The sequence below is a fragment of the Mirounga angustirostris genome, unplaced genomic scaffold, assembly GCF_029215605.1.
Source record: "Mirounga angustirostris isolate CCGP_5_RB_7025 unplaced genomic scaffold, mMirAng1.0.hap1 SCAF_15, whole genome shotgun sequence".
In the NCBI taxonomy this organism is placed as follows: domain Eukaryota; kingdom Metazoa; phylum Chordata; class Mammalia; order Carnivora; family Phocidae; genus Mirounga; species Mirounga angustirostris.
In genome coordinates, this window is record NW_026991723.1 from 59,197,914 (window position 1) to 59,217,465 (window position 19,552).

The window sequence follows — 19,552 nt, forward strand, 5'->3', positions numbered from 1 at the left end:
CTACCCCAATTGGTACTTGGAGAAAAGGAATTACAGAAATGTTACCTAATCAACTTGTTGAAGGCTGAACTCTGCCCATAAATTTCTCCCTGACCCCAGTTTTTGTTTTGTTTTGTGTTGTTTTTTTTTTTTTACAATGCCCAAAATGCCTCTATCATTGCTTTACTCAACTGGTCTGGGTGCTGGGGGCCAGAGTGGAGATTCAGTCAGACCAGGCCCTGCCTTCATGGAGCTGATCTGTCAGAGGGGGAGTCAGACAGACCACACGAATACAATACAATTCACAATACAGTCAGACCCAAAGGCCCCTTTGTAACTCAAATCTTTTGAATGGCTCCTTTATCATCCTAAATTAAATTCACAGATAATACATTACACTTATTTGCATAATTAAAAAATCAGTATAGCATCTTCACTGTAATTTAATGAAGAAATGAAAGTAATTGTAATAAAATAATATGTATTTCATTATTCAAATGTTTGGTCATAAGTACATGAGAAAGCATCATGAAACATTCGGATGCTCATACTTACTTATAATGAATGTTTGAATTTAAGAAAAAAGAGATAATGTCCAACTGAATGTTGACGACTTTTTCTCTTTCTCGTTGACAATTTGAAATAGGGCTAAAAAAAAAAAAGATATTGGTCAATATACTTAGAATTGCTTGGAATGTGAAAGCTCCAAGTGCAGACTGATACAAGACTCAGATACCATGAACGGTGCCACCGTGGGTGATGTCATTTTCTGAAATGAGAAAACTCCGAATTGAAGGAAGTAAAATAATCTTTGTGTTTCAATAATGGTTGCATTCCTGGGAAAGTCAGTGTAAATTAAAACCAAGCATGCTGTCCTTTGTGAGTTTGAGTCTAGATTGAGAGGACTATAAATGTTTTTGACCCACACAGATGTCTGGTTAAAATTCAGATGTTGTAAGTTTGCAAGACAACCTATGCCTTTCCTCACTGGGGGTTGGTTTTGCCCTGCTGAGAATCACTGGACTATATAAAAGACAAGTAAATAAACAAGAAAATGATAAATCATGATAACAACAATCAAAATAAAACTAGGTGATGGGTTAGAGAGTATCTGAGGAACTACTCAGATTGGGAGGCCAGGGTTTCTGGTTTGGGTTAAGGAGTCCTTCTAAGGCCTGATGTTCCTGGGGGACAAGAGGCAGAAGAGACACAATCATCCTTTGGAGGATTCATTACTCCATGGGGGCAGCGGTGGGGAAAAGAGTATCAGGAAATTGGTCCGGCCAGAGGCCCAAAAGACCCAGGTTGGGAGCTGCTCTACCAGTTACTGAGCGACCTTGAGCAAGCCACTTTTTTCTTCATGAGCCTCAAGTTTTCTCACCTGTCAAATGGAAAGAGTGATGATCGCATTGCCTTCTTTCCAAGTTAATGAGAAGATCCAAAGTGATGGGAACAAGTGCTTTGTACACCATAAAATTTGAACAGGCTTTAGTCTGTGATGGGAAACATTAGAAACTACTCAAAAACCTCCAAAGAAAGGGGACTGGAAACAAAGGCATGCCAAATCACTTAAGAAAGCATTATGTAGGTGCCCTTACTAGACATGGCACTGGCCAGCATGTTGGAGAGGCCGCTACCGGTGAACGGGCTCGGGTTTTTCGGACTCGGGGGTCATGCAGATCTGCTGGACCTGGGTCCAGGGAGTCCCGGCGATGGGCTGAGCCTGGCCATGCCCAACTGGGGTGTCGCGAAGGAGCTGAGAATTGAAATGCTTCATGGAACCACCACCCTGGCCTTCAAGTTTCAACATGGAGTCATTGTTGCAGCGGACTCTCAGGCCATAGCCGGTGCCTATATAGCCTCCCAGACAGTAAAGAAGGTGATAGAGATCAATCCCTACCTGCTGGGCACCATGGCTGGGGGCGCAGCGGACTGCAGCTTCTGGGAGCGGCTGTTGGCTCAGCAATGTCGAATCTATGAGCTTTGAAACAAGGAACGCATCTCGGTAGCAGCTGCCTCCAAGCTGCTTGCCAACATGGTGTATCAGTATAAAGGCATGGGGCTGTCCATGGGCACCATGGTCTGTGGCTGGGATAAGAGAGGCCCTGGCCTCTACTATGTGGACAGTGAAGGAAACTGGATCTCGGGGGCCACCTTCTCTGTAGGTTCTGGCTCTGTGTATGCTTATGGGGTCATGGATCAGGGTTACTCCTATGACCTAGAGGTGGAACAGGCCTATGATCTGGCCCGTCGAGCCATCTACCAAGCCACCTATAGAGATGCCTACTCAGGAGGTGCAGTCAACCTCTACCATGTCCGGGAGGATGGCTGGATCCGTCTCCAGTGACAATGTAGCTGACCTACATGACAAATATAGTGGTTCTACCCCTTGAAGGAGGGTGGATGTGGCTGCTTGCATTTCATGGGGGGGCTATTGCTGGTAATGTGGATACAGCTCCCTATCCTCCAGGGGAGGGGTCCTCAATTGTATTGATAATTTTTTTAAGCACTGGTGCCATTGACCTCTATGTGTTACTAGTTGTTAATGACCTGCTGCAGAGGTGATTTTACTTTCTTGGATGTTAACATTACACTACTCGAGCTCAAAAACAAAAAAAAAAAAAAAGAAAGCATTATGTAATCATTAAAATGTTGTGAAATAATAGTTAATGTGCAGAAAGACGTCCACAGGGTGAGAAAGCAAGTGACAAAATGATACGGAGAGTATGCTCCTTTGTTTGCAATTAGAAGAGGAAGAGCAAGCAAACAAAACAACCAACAAACAAACAAAAAAGAATTGGAAGGATGTATACCAAAGTACTAACTGATGTTATCTCTGGGAATTAGAGTTGATTGTAATTTTCTTTTTACTCCACTGTATAATGAACTGTATCATTTTTGTAATAAGAGAACCAAGCCACAAACGTGGATTTTAAGATGCTTGTCACACACCAAGACCATGCTAGAATCACTGGTGCTGTGTGTGGCTGGGGGGCCAGGGTACTGTCTTTCTTGGCATTTCACAAGAGATAAGCATTGCGGCCGCTTGCCATCCAGGGAAAGCTGTGTCTTTCCCAGGAGCAACTTGTTCTCTTTTTGTATTACCCTCTCTACCCTCAGAGCTTGAGTCAGGCAGCTCCAGGTTCTTATAGTCAGAGCTTATGATGATGTCCCAGATTCTGGGCTGGGTACCATTATTTGAGTCCTCACAATAACTATGAGGTAGATATTATCACCTCCATTTTATAGGTAAGAAAAGTAAGACCAGAAGATTAAATGAATCACCACTTGTCATATATCTTCTAAGTGGAAGGACAAAGTTTTCAACCTGGGATTTCTAGTTCTGAGCCACTGGGCAGACATTTGTAACCACTTGGGAGATTAACTATTGGCAAGACAAGTTTCTGTGTCTCTATAAATGCAGTTGAAAATGCCTAGAGTTTCTATTTTCTATTGGCTAAATGTGAGTAAACACCCACCCCACAACCTGGCTGGGAGACAGGGTATTGGAGGAGAAGGCTGCAGTCCTCTGTGTGTACAGAGGAGGGATGTGGTTAACATGACTTCCTTTCTCTGGCTTTGGGCAGTGTTGGAATTACAGCCCTGCCACCCATCTCCCTCTGCCCAAACTGGAACCCATCATCCTGGTGGGTTAGTTGGAGGAGATTCCAGTGAAAGAAACTAGGGACCTGGAGGGTAGCCCCTATTGAGCCCCAACCTTGGGGGGGGTGTCTTGAATTCTAAAGACTCCAGTATCGCACTGTTCATCCACCCAGCCACTCACCCATTATCATCTCTCAGAAAAGGGAGATTTACTTTCGGCTCAAGTCCTTCCTAAGTTTCTCATGTTATGGGGCTTGTTCTCATTTAATTTTGACCCAAAAGCACTGTTTGGGGATGACCTATTCATCCCCAATAACTTCAATCAATGCTAGGCTTCCAGTGCTTATAAAGGTCACTTCCTGGAGTAAAAATGGAGACAGAAACACTAAGCAGAGATTTAGTCATTTTTCCATATATTGCAAGTGTTGGGTGTTATAAACAAGCCTTTTAAAGATCACTTTAAAAAACAATACACTAAGTGTTTCCTTTGCAGAGCTCATGAATAGAGAATGGATACTTGGGGCTAGGAGTGTAATTTCCAGTGACAGCATCATCCACGGATGCAAAACATCCTGTAACTTAAATGATTTGGATGGAAGTGAAGGTGATGTGCTCTGGAAAGTGGTGTTAGGTGACTTGCGAAGTGGCTCTGGTGATGACAAAGATACCAATGTCAAAGAGGCATGTGAAGAGGATGAGTATCATTGTTTCCTGGATTCCATGTGAGCATGAAAAAAGGCAATGTTTCTAAATATCCTTCCAATTAATATGAGACTTTATATTAGTATGTTAAGTTTCAATTAACATATGACTTATAATTACTACATTGGTATACTAATATATTTTATATACATTACTTTATGTGAAATTAAAGTTTTAAATTTATTAAATAGGAAGACCTTTGACTATCCCATCTATATTCTTAAAAGTTGATACATGCAAGTTGGTCAAAGCTTTGTTTTGGAACTTTCTGTTGGCAAAAGGCAGATCTCTCTATACTTGGGGTTTAGGCCTACTATGTGCCAGGCACAGTGTGGAGGAGAAACCAGAGTTCTAAACCACACCTGAGTCCTGAGGGTCTGTGTGGGAAGAGGCCTGATGGAACCCCTTCATCTTCACCCTCCCAAAAGGTGTTATGTGCTCTGCTGTGGAGAGGATGCATCCACTTGCTGGAGCAGGCTGGTGTCTAAAATGGGGTTGAGGGGCTCCTGGGTGGCTCAGTCTCTTGAGTGTCTGACTTTGACTCAGGTTGTGATCCCGGGGTCCTGGGATCAAGCCCTGCATCAGGCTCCACACTCAGCGAGGAGTCTGCTTCTCCTTCTCCCTCTGCCCCTCCCGCTGCTTGTGCTCTCTCTCTCAAATAAATAAATAAAATCTTTAAAAAAAAATAAAATAAAATGGGGTTGGCATCAGTGGGGTTAACCATTTTTGCTCAGTGTTCCCTAAAATAATCTATGTCCCTACTTGAACATTTTAATGTTGACATCTAGACTATAATAAACCATTTTAAATAATTTTAAATATACAGTTTTAAATAATTACAAAGGATATCATGTCTGGTATATTATAAATATATAAATTGTGAGATAAAACTCTTCACATCGCTGTTTAAATGTGTCCAATAAAATACACATATCATAGCAATTTGATACCCACCACCATCCTTTTAAAAAATACACGAATGAGCTCTTATTTAACAGTAGGAAATTGTATTTCCAATCCACTTCCCCCACAGAATTTTATTCTAATGTAATGTATTTTTATGCTTGAAAGTCTTTTATTGATTTTCCTATCATACTTCTCTGCAACAAAAAAGATGTATATAAATTGAATTTTTTAATTTCCTATGGCCATAAGCCTCTAAGAATAAAAAAAAATTCTTTTGGATTGAGTTATCATTTCAACTATCAGTAATACAAACCTGATAAAAATAACATGAATGTACTGCAAATTTTGATAAATAATTATTAAAGAGTTAAAAATTATCAGAAAAGCTTCTCTTAATGAGATGGGTGGGGGCATATAGCCATGTTGTCGTGCACTACAAAACTCCAGGGAGAGATGTTCACATAGACTGTGATGTAGATGGCAACCCCTGGAATTATGCAGTGAACAACCTGCACAACTGTATGTGGTGGGCCTGGATTTGGACTGTGGTGGTTATAGTGCCTTGATTAAAGGTGACATTGAGAACACCATTTGTTGAATTATCCCTTTATTTGATGCCCCAGAATTTTTGACTCAACAGGACAACATAACCATAGTAATATTCAGGTGAAAAGATAACATGAGTCTGTTTATACAGTAGAAGAAGGATTATAGAAGGGAGGATGGGAATGGAAAACTGGCATGATGTTTCCACCAAAGGCAGATCAGTTTCAGGAAAGAATTCACATGGAAGGTGGGAACCAGGAAATTGATTCCCTGCTGGATATTCCCTGGAAAGTTTTTATACCCCCAGAGGGCTGTGAATCTCTGGGGTATCTCCACAGTCCAGCCAATGGTGCCTGCAGAGCTCTTTGTCGTGCTGGCCAGACTGGAGGCATTCTGCCATTAACCAGAAACTCTGCCTCTTGGTCTTGGCAGGCCCTCTCAGCCAGGATCCCCAAATCCATTGAGCCCACCACAAAGCCCAACCCTGTCTGTGGGCCTGGTAGATGCCTCATACCATCCTAAGGAAGAGCATAATATAGTACCCACTTGTTTAGAACTGAGTAAATTCCAGGCAGTATTCTCTGCATTTTACTAATCTCATTGAATCTTCCCTCAAACCTAATAATGTAAGTTCTATTATTCTCATTCTACAGACAAGAGAACAGAGGCTTACATCTATGAAATAACTTGCTCAAAGTCACACACATATACATGGAGAAGGGAGCTTTCAGACCTAGTCCAGGTCAGCGAAGTTCTGAAGCCTGAGCCTTTTCCTATCCCACCATGTCTCTTTAAAGCATGAAAAGAGAATGGAACTATTGTATTGAGGAACCTACTAGGAGCCAGGTGCTTTGCACATTATCACATTTAAATCTCACTACCATCCTGCAAGGTAAATACTGTTATCTTTTTGTTGCAGACGAAGAAAATGAAGCCCAAGATAATAAGCAGGAGAGCTGGAGTTTGACTCTGGATCTGTCCATCCCAAAGGAATAGCCTCTTTCCCCTCCTGTAGGCAGTTTCCTGGGCTGGGATGCCAGCTCTTCAGCCACTGCCAAGCCCATGACTGAACAGAGTCCATTACCTTTCCTCTAAGCTCCTTGGTATGTACTACCTTGGATTTCCCTACAAAGAATAAGGGATATAAAGACTATAAAACCACTGTTAGAAAATTTGGCCTCTGAGTCCATCTGGCCCAGCCCCACATTTTCCACGATTATTTAATTTAATGCTGAGAATGCTTCTGAACCCTGGCCATGTGTCAGGTACCCAACTAGATGCTGCTAAAGACACTGGGCACGAAGGGAAAAGTGGTCCCTGACCTCAGTTATTGCCACTTGACACTCGGTCTTGTCTTAAGTTCCATAAAGACAGTGGTCACCATGGGGTCACAGGAGGTGGAGGAGGCAGTTGATTGTGATGGGGGTATCAGGAAGATTGTATGAACATGGCGGAACTTGGGCTGGGGTTTCACTGCTGTCTAGTTAATTCAGTCAAAACAGGCGACAAGGTCTGAAGAATCTAGAGAGATGTGGCCATATGGTCTTAGCCTGGAGTGCCTGAGCCTCTCTGACGTGCTAACTGGGAGTTTCTAGCTCATGTCTGTGTAGAGCGCTGAGCATAATAGCTCATTGGGCAGTATACTATGAAGCTCTTCACAGTATTATTTTGTGAAAATAATTTCAGCTAAATACACTTTGGCTTCTCACAGGAATAGGACAAGAATTCATTTTTGACTAGGCTTCTCTTCTCATTTCCCTTGCAAGTCGGATTACTTAGGGGCCTCTGCCGAGTGGAGTCACTTCAGGGCTCTGCAGACCTCAGGAGCCCCAGAGTGTTACCTCACTTGACCTCCACAAAATCCTATGCCCTAGCCAGACAGCCCCTCCAGGACTGCTCCTGAGCCAGCCCTGGGAGGATGGTGCCCCCTGGTGCCCCCTGTGGTGGGAAGTGGAGCCTCCTCACCAGGGCCCTTCCTGCCCTTTTTCTGTGAACCACACCCAGATAAGTGAGCCCCATCCCCTGCAGAGTGGGAGTGGCCAGTTACAGGGGCCAAGTTCTGTAGAGGCACCCTCGTGGAGGTCCTAGTCCTCAGGAGTATCTCAAGAACCTAGCTGGGAAATAGATGCTAGCACTTCCTCAGGCAAGGCCCGCTGTCTGAGTGTATTGTTTCTGCAGTCCTGGGTTATTTGACTTCTCTGAGGAAAGATAAAGTGTTGGACCACACTTCATTCTTAATTTCTTTCTGTCAAACTTCTAGTTCTGTCATGATTTTTTTTCCCTTTTATTGCCATTAATTTTTTTTTTTCTTTTTGGGTAACTGTAGATTGTAAGGTAATGGATTTTGGTCATGCCTATGACATTAGTGCCATTTATTGAGTTCCTACCAAGTACTAGGTACTTTTCCTGGGATATCGCATTTCATTCTGCAAAGTAGGCAGTATTGGCCCCATTTCACTGATGAGACTGAAGTTCAGAAAGCTGGAATGACTTATAAGATCACAGCTGGTAAGTGGTAGGGTGAGAATTTGACTCTAAAACTCTAGAAAGTGTGTTTTCTGCACAGAGAGTCTTGAACTAGGCTTGTCTCCTACCTGCCAGCACCCTCTAAAATAAAGCATCTAGGGCACCTGGGTGGCTCAGTTCGTTAAGCGACTGCCTTCGGCTCAGGTCATGATCCTGGAGTCCCAGGATCGAGTCCCGCATCAGGCTCCCTGCTCGGCAGGGAGTCTACTCCTCCCTCTGACCCTCCCCCCTCTCATGCTCTATCTCATTCTCTCTCGCAAATAAATAAATAAAATCTTTAAAAAAAAAAAATAAAGCATCTATCACTAAACACAGCTCAAAGTAGATGGAACCGCAGTTAGATCCACATGTGGCATTAATGCAACATAAAGACCGGTAGCCACCTTGCTGTGTGGCCTTGGGCAAGTCACTCACCCTCTCTGGACCTGAGGTTCCTCAACCATAGAAAAAGAGCAAGGAATGGATGATTTCTCAGGGGACTCTGTACTTCCAAGATCCTGTGCTTCAAATGCCACAGTAAATTTAGGGGCTTTGTGGAGCTGCAGCCCACCTGATAGTCTCCCCAATTTGACCTTTTCTTAAATTCATTTCATTAATTCTCTTATTCATAAGAATGCGTTTTCATTTCATGGTTCCTATGTTTAGTGCTTTCTCCTGATGATGCTTCTCTTCCCCGGTATAATTTTTTGTTCCATTAATTTCCAAGGACCATTTTGCCAGATCAGAGTGTTAAGAATCATTCACACCTCTTCCATTTGTCTAACCAACCGCTCATCCATTTCTCTCCAGAAATAATTGTATATGGTTCAATAAGTTTATTGTTCAAATCTGTTTACACTTCAGGATGCATCTCATCAGGATTTGCTATAAAGGGTGGAAGCCAGTTTCCAATTATCATTATTATATCTGTTTCTCCAAGTTTTCCAAATATACTTTTTCTTCATCTTCAGGAGCTCTTTTAATTTTTTTTTAAATTTTATTTTTCTTTTATCCCAAAGACAGACTTTAAACAAAAAAAACACTAATTCTTTTCAATATTTCTGTGCCTCTATTTCCCTGACTCACCAGGGCTAGCAAATCACCTGGGTGTGATGGTGGGCTTTTTCTCTCTCCAGCACTACTCTGCCTTTATTTTGAGAAGTTCCCCATTAAGGGCTCACCGGGTCTTTAGAACTCTCTCGGGCTGCAGACACTGTGGGCAAGGGAGGTCTGAGAGGGAAGAGAAGAGAGAGAAGAGAAAAAGAGAAGCAGAAATGGAACTCTAGGAGCAAGAACAAGAGAGAATTTGCAAGTGAAGACACTGCCTGGACTCGGGACAGGCGGCAAACCAGTTCCCAAAGCAGCCCCAGGTCTAGCTGCTCCCGAAGCCGAGGCAGAGGTAGAACTTGAGGGCTTGAGGGCTTGAGGGCTTGGGGCTGGCAAAGTGGGGTCCAGAGCTGTTCTGCCAATTAGTAGCTCGGCAGTGTGAGTCCATTCCTTTAACCTCTGCCTCAGTGCCTCAGCTGTAAGAGTGGGGATAATAGTTCTTGCTTCGTAGGTTAATGTGGGGATCTATTCATATATCCATTTATTCAGTTATTTCTTAGGTTCCTGCAGTGTGGCAGACTGTACTGAGAGCTGAGGAGAGAGTAGGGAGCAAACCCCAGGCCCCATCCTTGTATTTACGGAGTTGGGCTCAGGGTGGGGTGACATATATCAACATATTCATTACTCATGTAAAATTTACCAGGACTGCAGAGAGTCCATGATGCGCTTTGGGGCACCCTGGGGGTGTACCGGGTGAGGAGAGGGGAGAGCACAGTAGGCAGAGGCAGGTGTGGCTGCAGGGCAGACAGCGCGGGGAGCCCAGGTCCCAGGGAAGCTGGTGGGACAGAGCACCGAAGAGGCCTGCCCGTCACAAGTAAAGAAGCGCTCAGCTCGGGTAGCCGCTCTCCTGAGTACTTGAACTGTAGCTGCAGGCTTCCCAGGGGCCACAGCTGTTGCCCCCTGAGTGGGAAAGGAGCTATTTAATGCTCCTATCCAACCGTGGGGAGAGCGCTGATAGACTCAGGAGGAAAGAGCTGGGGTCAAGGGTCCCACGGGCTGGGGCACTCGGAGTCTGGACCCACCTGAGTGGGGGCCCAGCTGCAGGAGAGCTTGGCGTGAGGTGCCATGAAGCAGGGCCGTGAGATTTTCTGTCCCTGTCCTCCGCTGCGGTTCATCACTCAGCATGTATCAGAACCACCAGGAGAACTGACTTCAGAAGCAGACGTCTGGCCTCCCTTCCTGGAGGCTGGTTTATCAAGTTTACCAAGGCTGGTTACAGGGTCACAGCAGCCTCCTTCCCAATTCCAGGAAGCGCTTTCTACCAGTGAGACTGCCTGGCTGGGGGGTGCAGCCCGCACTCACTGCCAGCCTCCAGACTGGGAGGGTAGTGACAGGTGTCAGAATTCCATTGGGATTGGATGGGAACCAGTGAGAACGTCCTGCCTTCTCCATCTCTCTGTTCCCACGGCGGTGGAGAAACGCAGGTGTTTCCCTTCATTGTCTGGTCTCTTTATGGGGAAATGGCATCAGCTGGCCTCAAGAACGGATCCGTAGAACCCTAACAGCACCCCCCTACCCCTAGTGTGCTGATCATCTTCCTGAAGAAGCTCCTAGAAAGTCAGGTGCTGGGGCGTTTGGCCGTGTCATGAGGGAGATGTCAGGGAGGGTGCTGGGTTTGACCTTGTAGCTCTGAGTTAAATGCTTTGCTGGGTAGGGGGAGCCCCAGACTGAGAACGCTGTTTGCTAGGAGAGCGGCACAAGGCATTCAGGGGCAGCTTTATGTAGTCTCATTAACGGACATGGATGCCGGCAAAGAGGGAAAGCGCTCAGTGTGGCCTGAGAGTGGAGCCACCCTTGGGTCTCTCCTGCTGAAAGTCTGGGGTGGTTGTGGGAGCAGGGGGACAGAATTAGAAGCCCGTCCCAGGACACCGGGATCCTGGTCGAGGGTGGAAAGTCGTTCCAGGTTGGGGTGGGGTTGGAGAGCTGCCCTGGTAAAGAGGCAACCCTTGAAACTATACACTTACTGTGGGGTTTTTCCCTGATGTTTTCTTGTTTTTGTTTTGTTTTGTTTTTAGTATAGAAAATCTGGAAAAAATACAACAGAAAAATAAATTTTAAAATAAAATAAAAATCTGGCAACCCCTACAATCCAAAGCCATCCTTCAAAATTCTGGTGTATTTTCTGTCAGGATCTTTTTCTAAACACAGGCCTGGGCTCCTGGGTGGCTCAGTCGGTTAAGCATCTGACTTTGGCTCAGGTCATGATCTCAGGGTTCTGGGATCAAGCCCCGAGTTGGGCTCCCTGCTCAGTGGGGAGTCTGCTTGTCTCTCTGCCTGCCACTCCCCCTGCTCATGTTCTCTCTCCCTCTCTCTCAAATAAATAAAATCTTAAAAAAAAAACTTATTTTAATTTCTAAAATATGCAAAATTATTAGGATGAAAAGGCAAAATTCAAATTATAATTAGTAAATATTAAAAATTTAGATCAAAATTATTTCAATAAAGCTGGTTTTAAATTTTTCAACAGATGATTAAGTTAAATATTAAAAATATTAAAACTATGCTCTCTTTTTTTAAAGATTTATTTATATATTTTAGAGAATGGGGGGGCAGGGGAGGGGCAGAGGGAGAGGCACCGGGAGAGAATCCCAAGCAGACTCCCTACTGAGTGTGGAGCCCAGCACAGGGCTCCATCTCACCACCCTGAGATCATGACCTGAATTAAAATCAGGAGTCGGGCGCTTGACTGACTGAGCCACCCAGGCGCCCCAAAACTCTGCTCTTTTAAGGGCCAACATTCATCTAGTTGTCAATGTAAAGGGTTGGTATTATGCTTCATCCATATTTGTCTAAATCCACATATATACAAATTTAAGGGTAAAATGAATTATTTGATATTGCAGAATATTCCTAAGCTGTTATGTACAGCTATTTCAAGTCTTGTGCTAATGAGTGAGTACGTCTGGAACCATGAATTAGAACACGAAGAAAAGCAAGGAGATGGACACTTGGCACTGGGAGATGATACCAGGTTATGCAAGAAAGGTTTGCATTTCATGCTATCTAAGAGAAAATGTTTGACAAATTCATGTCTTTTCTCTTACGTCAGCACGACCACCGCTCACATCTTCCCTGCACTCTGCAGTGGTGTCTGTCTCTGATGTCAGTGGCAGCACGGTCCACCCAGTGTTGTGGCACTTTTGTTTCAAGGACAAAGGGCAAGAGGTGCAGACACATTTCCTGGGGCTTGAGTGATGTTAGTGGAGAGTTGATGTTTCGGGTTATGCTATGTATGCAATGCTGGGCACCAGATCCTAAGTAACAGAAGTGCCCAGGTCTTCTGTAATAACTATTTGTGTGTACGTGTGTGTTTATGAGATGCAGAACACCCTCAATTGTGGGACCCAAGGCAGGGATCACCCTTGCTCAGGTATAAAGTCCAAGGATATATATGTATAATAATATACATATGTAGTGTGTGTCTTATTTCCCCAATTTTCAGTCATGAACATTTTCTTTATAAATATTCTTCTGAAAGTATTTATTTTTAGCAATATTCCATACAACAGATCTATCACCATTTCTTAAACCAGATCCCTACTGTTGAAATTTATGCTGTTTTCCAATTTTTCTCTCTTATAAACAACACCACAATGAACATCCTTATGCATATATGGGGTACATGTCTGGAAGCATCACTAGGTCAAAGGGACATACATTGTGTACACAGAATTAAATCAGGAGAGGCCCCTTTAAAAGTCAGATGTTAAATTGATAAGCTCTTTTATCATGTGTTAAGGATGGGTCACAGGAAGATTGACAGCATGAGAATCAGCCCAGGGAATGGAGTCTGGAGCTCTGGATCCTCACTCACTGTGTGAACTTGGGCAAGGTTCTTTCTGTCTGGGCCTGTTTCTCTATCTGTACAGAGAGAAGTTGGACTAGATTTCCCCCCCCCTCCCCCCCCCCTCCCCCCGAGTCCTTGCAATCAGAAGCACTGAGATTCTGCATCCCTTTGCTTGCTGGGTGTGCGTGGAGCCAAGCTCAACCCTGTGGGGCTCCATCCATTAGGCAACACTGCCCCCTGCTGGCCAGTTACCAGATGCCAGTCCCGTTCCTGACTTGCAGGGAGAGGCCCTGGAACCTTGCAGGGCTCACAGCAAGTCAGCTGCCCACTGAGAACCCAGCAAGTTAGGAGAGGCTGTGAAGTGGCTGCTGTTTCACTGGAAATTACATACTTTGGGCTATGCTTCCAAATGTCTCATTTCATTCGTTTGTTCAGCAAATGTTCCCAAGGTCCTCCTTTATGCCCGAGCTGGGAACTCATGTTGCCCTTGAGGAGCACACAGTTTAGGAAGGGCAGAACGGGCCACACGGTACTACCATCCAGAGCAGAGAGAAAGATGTGCAGGAAATGCTTCTGATGCTTAGTTATTTGGCTATTGCTGCGTTCTCAAGCCCCTGATATTCATTTGTTTGGATAAAGAGCCCAAATGGATGGCTGTTCTGGGTTCAGTAGTGTCCTCCTAGAACCTGTGAATGGGATATAGGGTCTCTGCAGATGTATTCAAGTTAAGATGGCATCATGCTAGTGGGCCTCAATCCAGCGACTGGTGTCCTTCCAAGAACAGAAAACACACACACACATGGGAGAAGGCCCTGTGACAATGAAGGCAGAGACTGGAAGGATGCACCTGTAAGCCAAGGACTGACAAGGATTGCCATGAGCAGAAGCCAGGGAGAGGCAAGGAAGGATTCTCCCCTGGAGCCTTCAGAGAGAGCACGGCCCTGGCCAACACCTTGACTTGGGACTCCGGGTCTCCAGAACTCTGAGAGAATACATTTCTGTTGTTTCAAACCACCCAGTTTGTGTAATTTGTTACAACAGCCCCAGGAAACTAATACTACAATGGCTCCCTGAGGATGACAGGTGGCATGCCCAGGAGAACTAGGAATCTGACTGAGAGAGAGAGAAAGAATGAATGTGTGTGAGTGGGAATTGCTGGAAGGCCCGAGTCGTAGCCCCAGGAGGCTGCTGACTGGCCATGGGACCCTGGGTGAGTCCCTTGCTTCACCTCTCTAGGTGTTGGTTTGTTGGTCTGTATAGGAAGGCATTGGGTAGACCAGTGGCTTTTACATTCATTCCACTGCTGTTTCATCTCCTAAAATTACATTCTCGGGGACTATGCCAAAACTGTTTTTATTTGTTTGTTTGTGTTTTTTTGAGATGAGAACTTTTTTCTTAAACAAAAGTAAATGTAGCAGCCCACATATAAAAGAGTGCAGGTAAGTTGGGCCAGTCATGGGGTCCCGGGGCTGGGTGGAGCACTTTTGAGAACTCCTAACCCATCTCTAGGACACTGAGGTTTTGCTCATTCCGGTACTGGCCTCTGGTGTCAAGAAGGGTACATTCGACGTCAAATGGGTAACAATCCAGAAGTGAGTCACTTTCATTATTTAACAGGAAGGTTCATTTAGCCCTTTGGGTTTAAAAGCTTGGGATCCCAGAACTTTCCCATGGGCTCAGAGAAGGTAAGTGTACTAGTTTCTTGTGGCTCCTGTAAATTCCCACAAACTTGGCGCCTCCAAACAACAACATTTATTCTCTCATGGTTCTTGAGGCCAGAAGTCCGAAATCAGTTTCACCGGGCCATAGTTAAGGTGTTGGCCGGGCCACAGTCCCTCTGGAGGCTCTAAGGGAGAACCTGTTCTTTCCACTTCCGTTCTTGGTGGCCGCCAGCAGTCCTTGGCTTGTGGCTGCATCACTGCCATCTCTACCTGCAGTCACTTTGCCTTGTCTCCTATCTGTCCAATCTCCCTTACAAGGACACTCGGGACTGCATTCAGGGCCCACCTGGATAATCAAGGACAATCTCTCCATCTCCAGATCCTTAACATAGTCATATCTGCAAAGTCTGTTTTGCTCTGCAAGGTAAGATTTGCAATCTAATTCAAGGGTTAGATCTGATATTTTGGGGGGGTCATACTCATCCCACTATCGAAGTGACATGTCCACAGCGAGTCAGTGGCAGAGACACACTCTGTCAGTCGCCTCCTCTCTTGTTCTCATTATTCCCACCCTCCCTCTTTGCTCAGTAAAGAAGTGGTAGAAGGAATCTGGAGCCCTTTTCTGGGTGACAGGTGGAGGAAGAGGCTGTCTGCCATCAGCTTCTTGTTGAACTTGAGGCACGTGGGAGGCAGGGCCATTCCGATGGAGAGACACAGAAGGAGGCCCAGCCGGGCAGCAGTGTCTGGAGGGACTTGCATGAGCTCGGTCCTGTGTGCGGAGCTTCCCCCCTCTGATGTAATCTCTCACAACCCTCTGAGACATTATCTATTGACAGGCTTCAGAATATCCATTCGGGTCTGGGTTTCTGCTGCCCCGATCTAAGAAAGCATGCTCTGAGCACAAGGTCAGAGCACTGGACTTGAGTCTGGGAGCACAAGCTCCTTTTCTAAGTAGTTCTATGGGCAAGTCATTACAGTTCTCAGAGCCTCTGTTTCCTTGTCTGTAAAATGGAGCTGAGAACCCTTAACCCTGCTGGGTTGTTATGAGGTTCCAGGAAATCATGTCTTTTACCTCCACTGCCTACAGAGGAGGGGCTGGAGGTGAGATTTCAATGGGCCAGCAAGCTGGAGGCAGCCTTCGGGATGAATGGAGGTGAGGACAGGGGCTGCATGTGGGCCTTTTCTGGGCTTGGCGCATATCAGATAAGGGCAACTGACCCCTCTGGAAGGTGCCAGCAGGCAGGGAGGTGTATCCAAGGAGAACTAGTTCTAGCTGGTGGTCACTTAGATTAATTCAACGTGTGCTCACTGGGTAGTGGTTTTAGGACAAGCTCTGACTGGGTGGTGATGGCAAGGCGTGGTGTTCCGTACATCAGTGACCTCTGGGCTGTGAGGAGGGATGGGTATGTAAATAAGGCAAGAGAAGGCAGTGAGCGTCCAAAACTAGGAGAGAGACAGAAACAGGTGAATGGGGGACACTGAGAAATAATGGATCAACTCTGACTCAGCGCAGGGGCCGCCGGGGGGCGGACAGTGGACTCCTAATCCCCCATGTGGTCCAGTTTCCCTTGCATCTGCAGTTTGAACCTCACTCCCACCCTGGGGAGACAGAGTAGGGATAGTTATTAGTACCATAAAAAACTTTGATTCTTTTCAAATTAAGAGTGTAATGACCACTGTAGAACATGTTGAAGATGCAAATAAGCACAAAGAAGAAATTAAAAAATGGCTTACAAGCCCATTGCCCACTGACTCGCCATTGTCAATATTTGGTATGTTTCTTTTAGTGTTTCTTTTTCTTTTTTTTTAAGATTTTATTTGTTTATTTGACAGACAGTGAGAGAGGGAACACAGGCAGAGGGAGTGTGAGAGGGAGAAGCAGGCTTTCCGCTGAGCGGGGAGCCCGATGCGGGGCTCGATCCCTGGACCTTGGGATCATGACCTGAGCTGAAGGCAGACGCTTAATGAGTGAGCCACTCAGGCGCCCCATAGTGTTTTTTTCCTACATGGATGTCGTGCTACCTCTTGTCTTGTAGCCTGCCTTTTTACCAAACTAGACAATGAATAATTTTGTGTCACTAATGGTTTTGGACAGCTAAATGTTAAATTGGATACATAAAATTCATATTTTAACCGATTACCAACAATCAGATACATTGTTTCCTTTTTTAAAACTATTAAAAGCAGATTCTGGAATAAAATTCTTGAAATTCTTACCTCTTTGTTCACTCAGTTCATTATTTCCTCAGGATGAATGCCTGGGTTTGGAGTTGCTGTGTCAGAGGGGAACCTCATTGTAACAGCCAAATTTGCCCTCCACAAAGGTCGTTCTGATTTAAATTCTCAGCAACAGTGTTTGAAAGCACGAGTATCTCCCCACATTCAACAATGCTGGCTTTTATCATCTTTTGATTTTTGCAATTTGATAATCAAAAATGTCCCCCAGCTGGTTTAATCTGTATTTCTTTTTTTTTTTTTTTTAAGATTTTATTTATTTATTTGAGAGAGAGAGACTGAGAGAGGGGAGGGCCAGGAGGGTCAGAGGGAGAAGCAGACTCCCCGCCGAGCAGGGAGCCCGATGCGGGACTTGATCCAGGGACTCCAGGATCATGACCTGAGCCGAAGGCAGTCGCTTAACCGACTGAGCCACCCAGGTGCCCTTAATCTGTATTTCTAAAATGATTGGGATTTTGAACATTTTTTTCCTGGGTTTATAGGCCACATGTATATGTGTATCTTTCCTGTGTGTCTTTCCTGGCAAAATGTCTGGTTTGTGTTTCTTTGGTATATTTATAAGGCCATCTGATATACCAGGACAGGAACTAGTGACGCCTTTTATTAGGGAGGAAGCTGGGGTTCAGTGAGGATAAGTGACTTGCCCAAGGTCACTTGGGCACCTAAGTGCTGGAAGCTGAGATCTCCATCCTGGGCTTTGAGTCACTTTCTAGCACTGTGCCCACCGCGTCTGCTGATAGATGACCCTCTCCTATAGTTCTGGGGGAAAAAATCAAGCATGCCTTGTTTCAATTTAGTCTTGATTCTTAAAATAATCTATCCTGTAACATACAGTAGTGTTAGCAGAGAAAATATGTTCCGCCACTTACTGCTGAAGGAGCTGGAGCTCTGCGGTGGGCTGTGACCCTGTAAGAGCGTGCCCTCCATTCTGATAAATCAGGTCCTGGATGGCTGTGTGGGAGATTAGTGCTGACGGGTGTGGGGACAGTTAGCACGATTATTAACAGGACACCATGGCTGAAGACAGCTGGCTCAGCACGCACGCGAGCTCCTGGAGACCCCAAGTCAGGGTTAGACTTTGAGAGCTGACTGGATGGGGGGGATTGTTCACCCGCCCAGCCATGCCCCCTGGGGGCGGCTCTGCAGTGCCCGTACATCCACCCCACTCTCCCCTGTTGGCACTGTGGCCACTTGTGGTGCCCGAGGTTAGAAAGAGCTGGGTCCCAAACCTGGCTCTGCCGTAGGTTTACCTGTGACCTTAAGCACCTCCCTGCTTCTCTCTGCCTTAGTTTCCCCACTTATCCAGCCAGGATATTGGGCATAATAATTTCCAAGGGCCCCTCCAGGTCTGTAGGTCTGCCTGCCCTGTCCATCTGTTGCCTGGCCTTTCCTGCTTCTTGGGTTCCCGAATGCCTGAGAAGATGGAGACATACAAACATGGTGCTCAGTGGGACCTCAGTGAGTGACCTCCGCTCACCGAATCTCAGGCGGCAAACTCTGGTTGGCAAGAAAAGTGACTATTTTTATCTCCAGGGCTTACTTTCTCTTTTGAGCTGTCATTCAGCTGCACGAATAGAAGGTAATCTCAGTGAATTCCAAGCAATTTCATTAATCTGGGGTCTCTCTCCCCACTCTTCATCCATTAGACTGTGTTTAAATTTGGGGTGGGGCTCACTTAGTGCCTTGGCATAAGAGAGCTGGTGGCTGTCTGTGTTCTGAGAGACACCCATCCCAGATGTCAGTCTTTGAGACACATGGCCCTACTGGTGTCAACGCTGATGCCCACAGACTGTGGCTGCACCAGTCCTCTCTCCCAGGGCAGATCTCTCCAGAAGAGGTGTGACCTCAGCTACATTAGAATCTGCTGGGGGCCTGGGAAAATCCAGCTGTTCTCTCATGAGGCAGGAGGCTCCCCAGCCTCCCCAAGGCCCTCTCTGCTCAGGCACACCACATAGCCATGTCTGCTCTGTCCCTCCATCCCCACTCCCATGTAGGACCTCTGCCAGGCTCCTGCTTCCCTGGTATCCTCCTGAGAAGAGGCTCAGGCCGCCCTCACTTTCAGATCTCTGCAAATCCACCTGAGATTTCTGTTATCCCTTAAGCCCAGGCTTAGCTGGGTTCCAGGCCCTTCTCAAGGACCCCTCCAGCATCTGAACTCTGACCCTCTTCTCTCCCCCAGCCCAGGCAATTTTTAATGTCCTTAGGGGTGGTGGGGGGGGAAGAATGACTCGGACAAATGAGGCATCATTCTCAATCTTTTTGTCTTATACTTTTTTCCTTGTTCTTTTTAATTGCTCTCTGACCACCTTCTTGCCCATGGTGCAGTGTGAGTGAGGCAAGAGCAGAAGTCATAAGGAAATATGGAAGCCAACGCCCCACTGAAAGGCCCGAATGTTATCTGGCCGCATGGAGACGGAGCACTGAGAGGTCATACTGAGCTGGCAGCAGATCTGTGACTGACCTTGGTTTACCCACTCTGCCTTTCTCAGAGCCACGCTCAGATGCTAGAAATCCAGCTTTT

At 45.7% G+C, this 19,552-nt stretch overlaps 1 pseudogene; it reads left to right on the top strand.

The window, feature by feature from the left end:
- The first annotated feature begins 1,582 nt into the window (after positions 1-1,582).
- LOC123849386 (proteasome subunit beta type-5-like) lies at positions 1,583-2,442 on the top strand (annotated as a pseudogene).
- Positions 2,443-19,552: the final 17,110 nt, after the last annotated feature.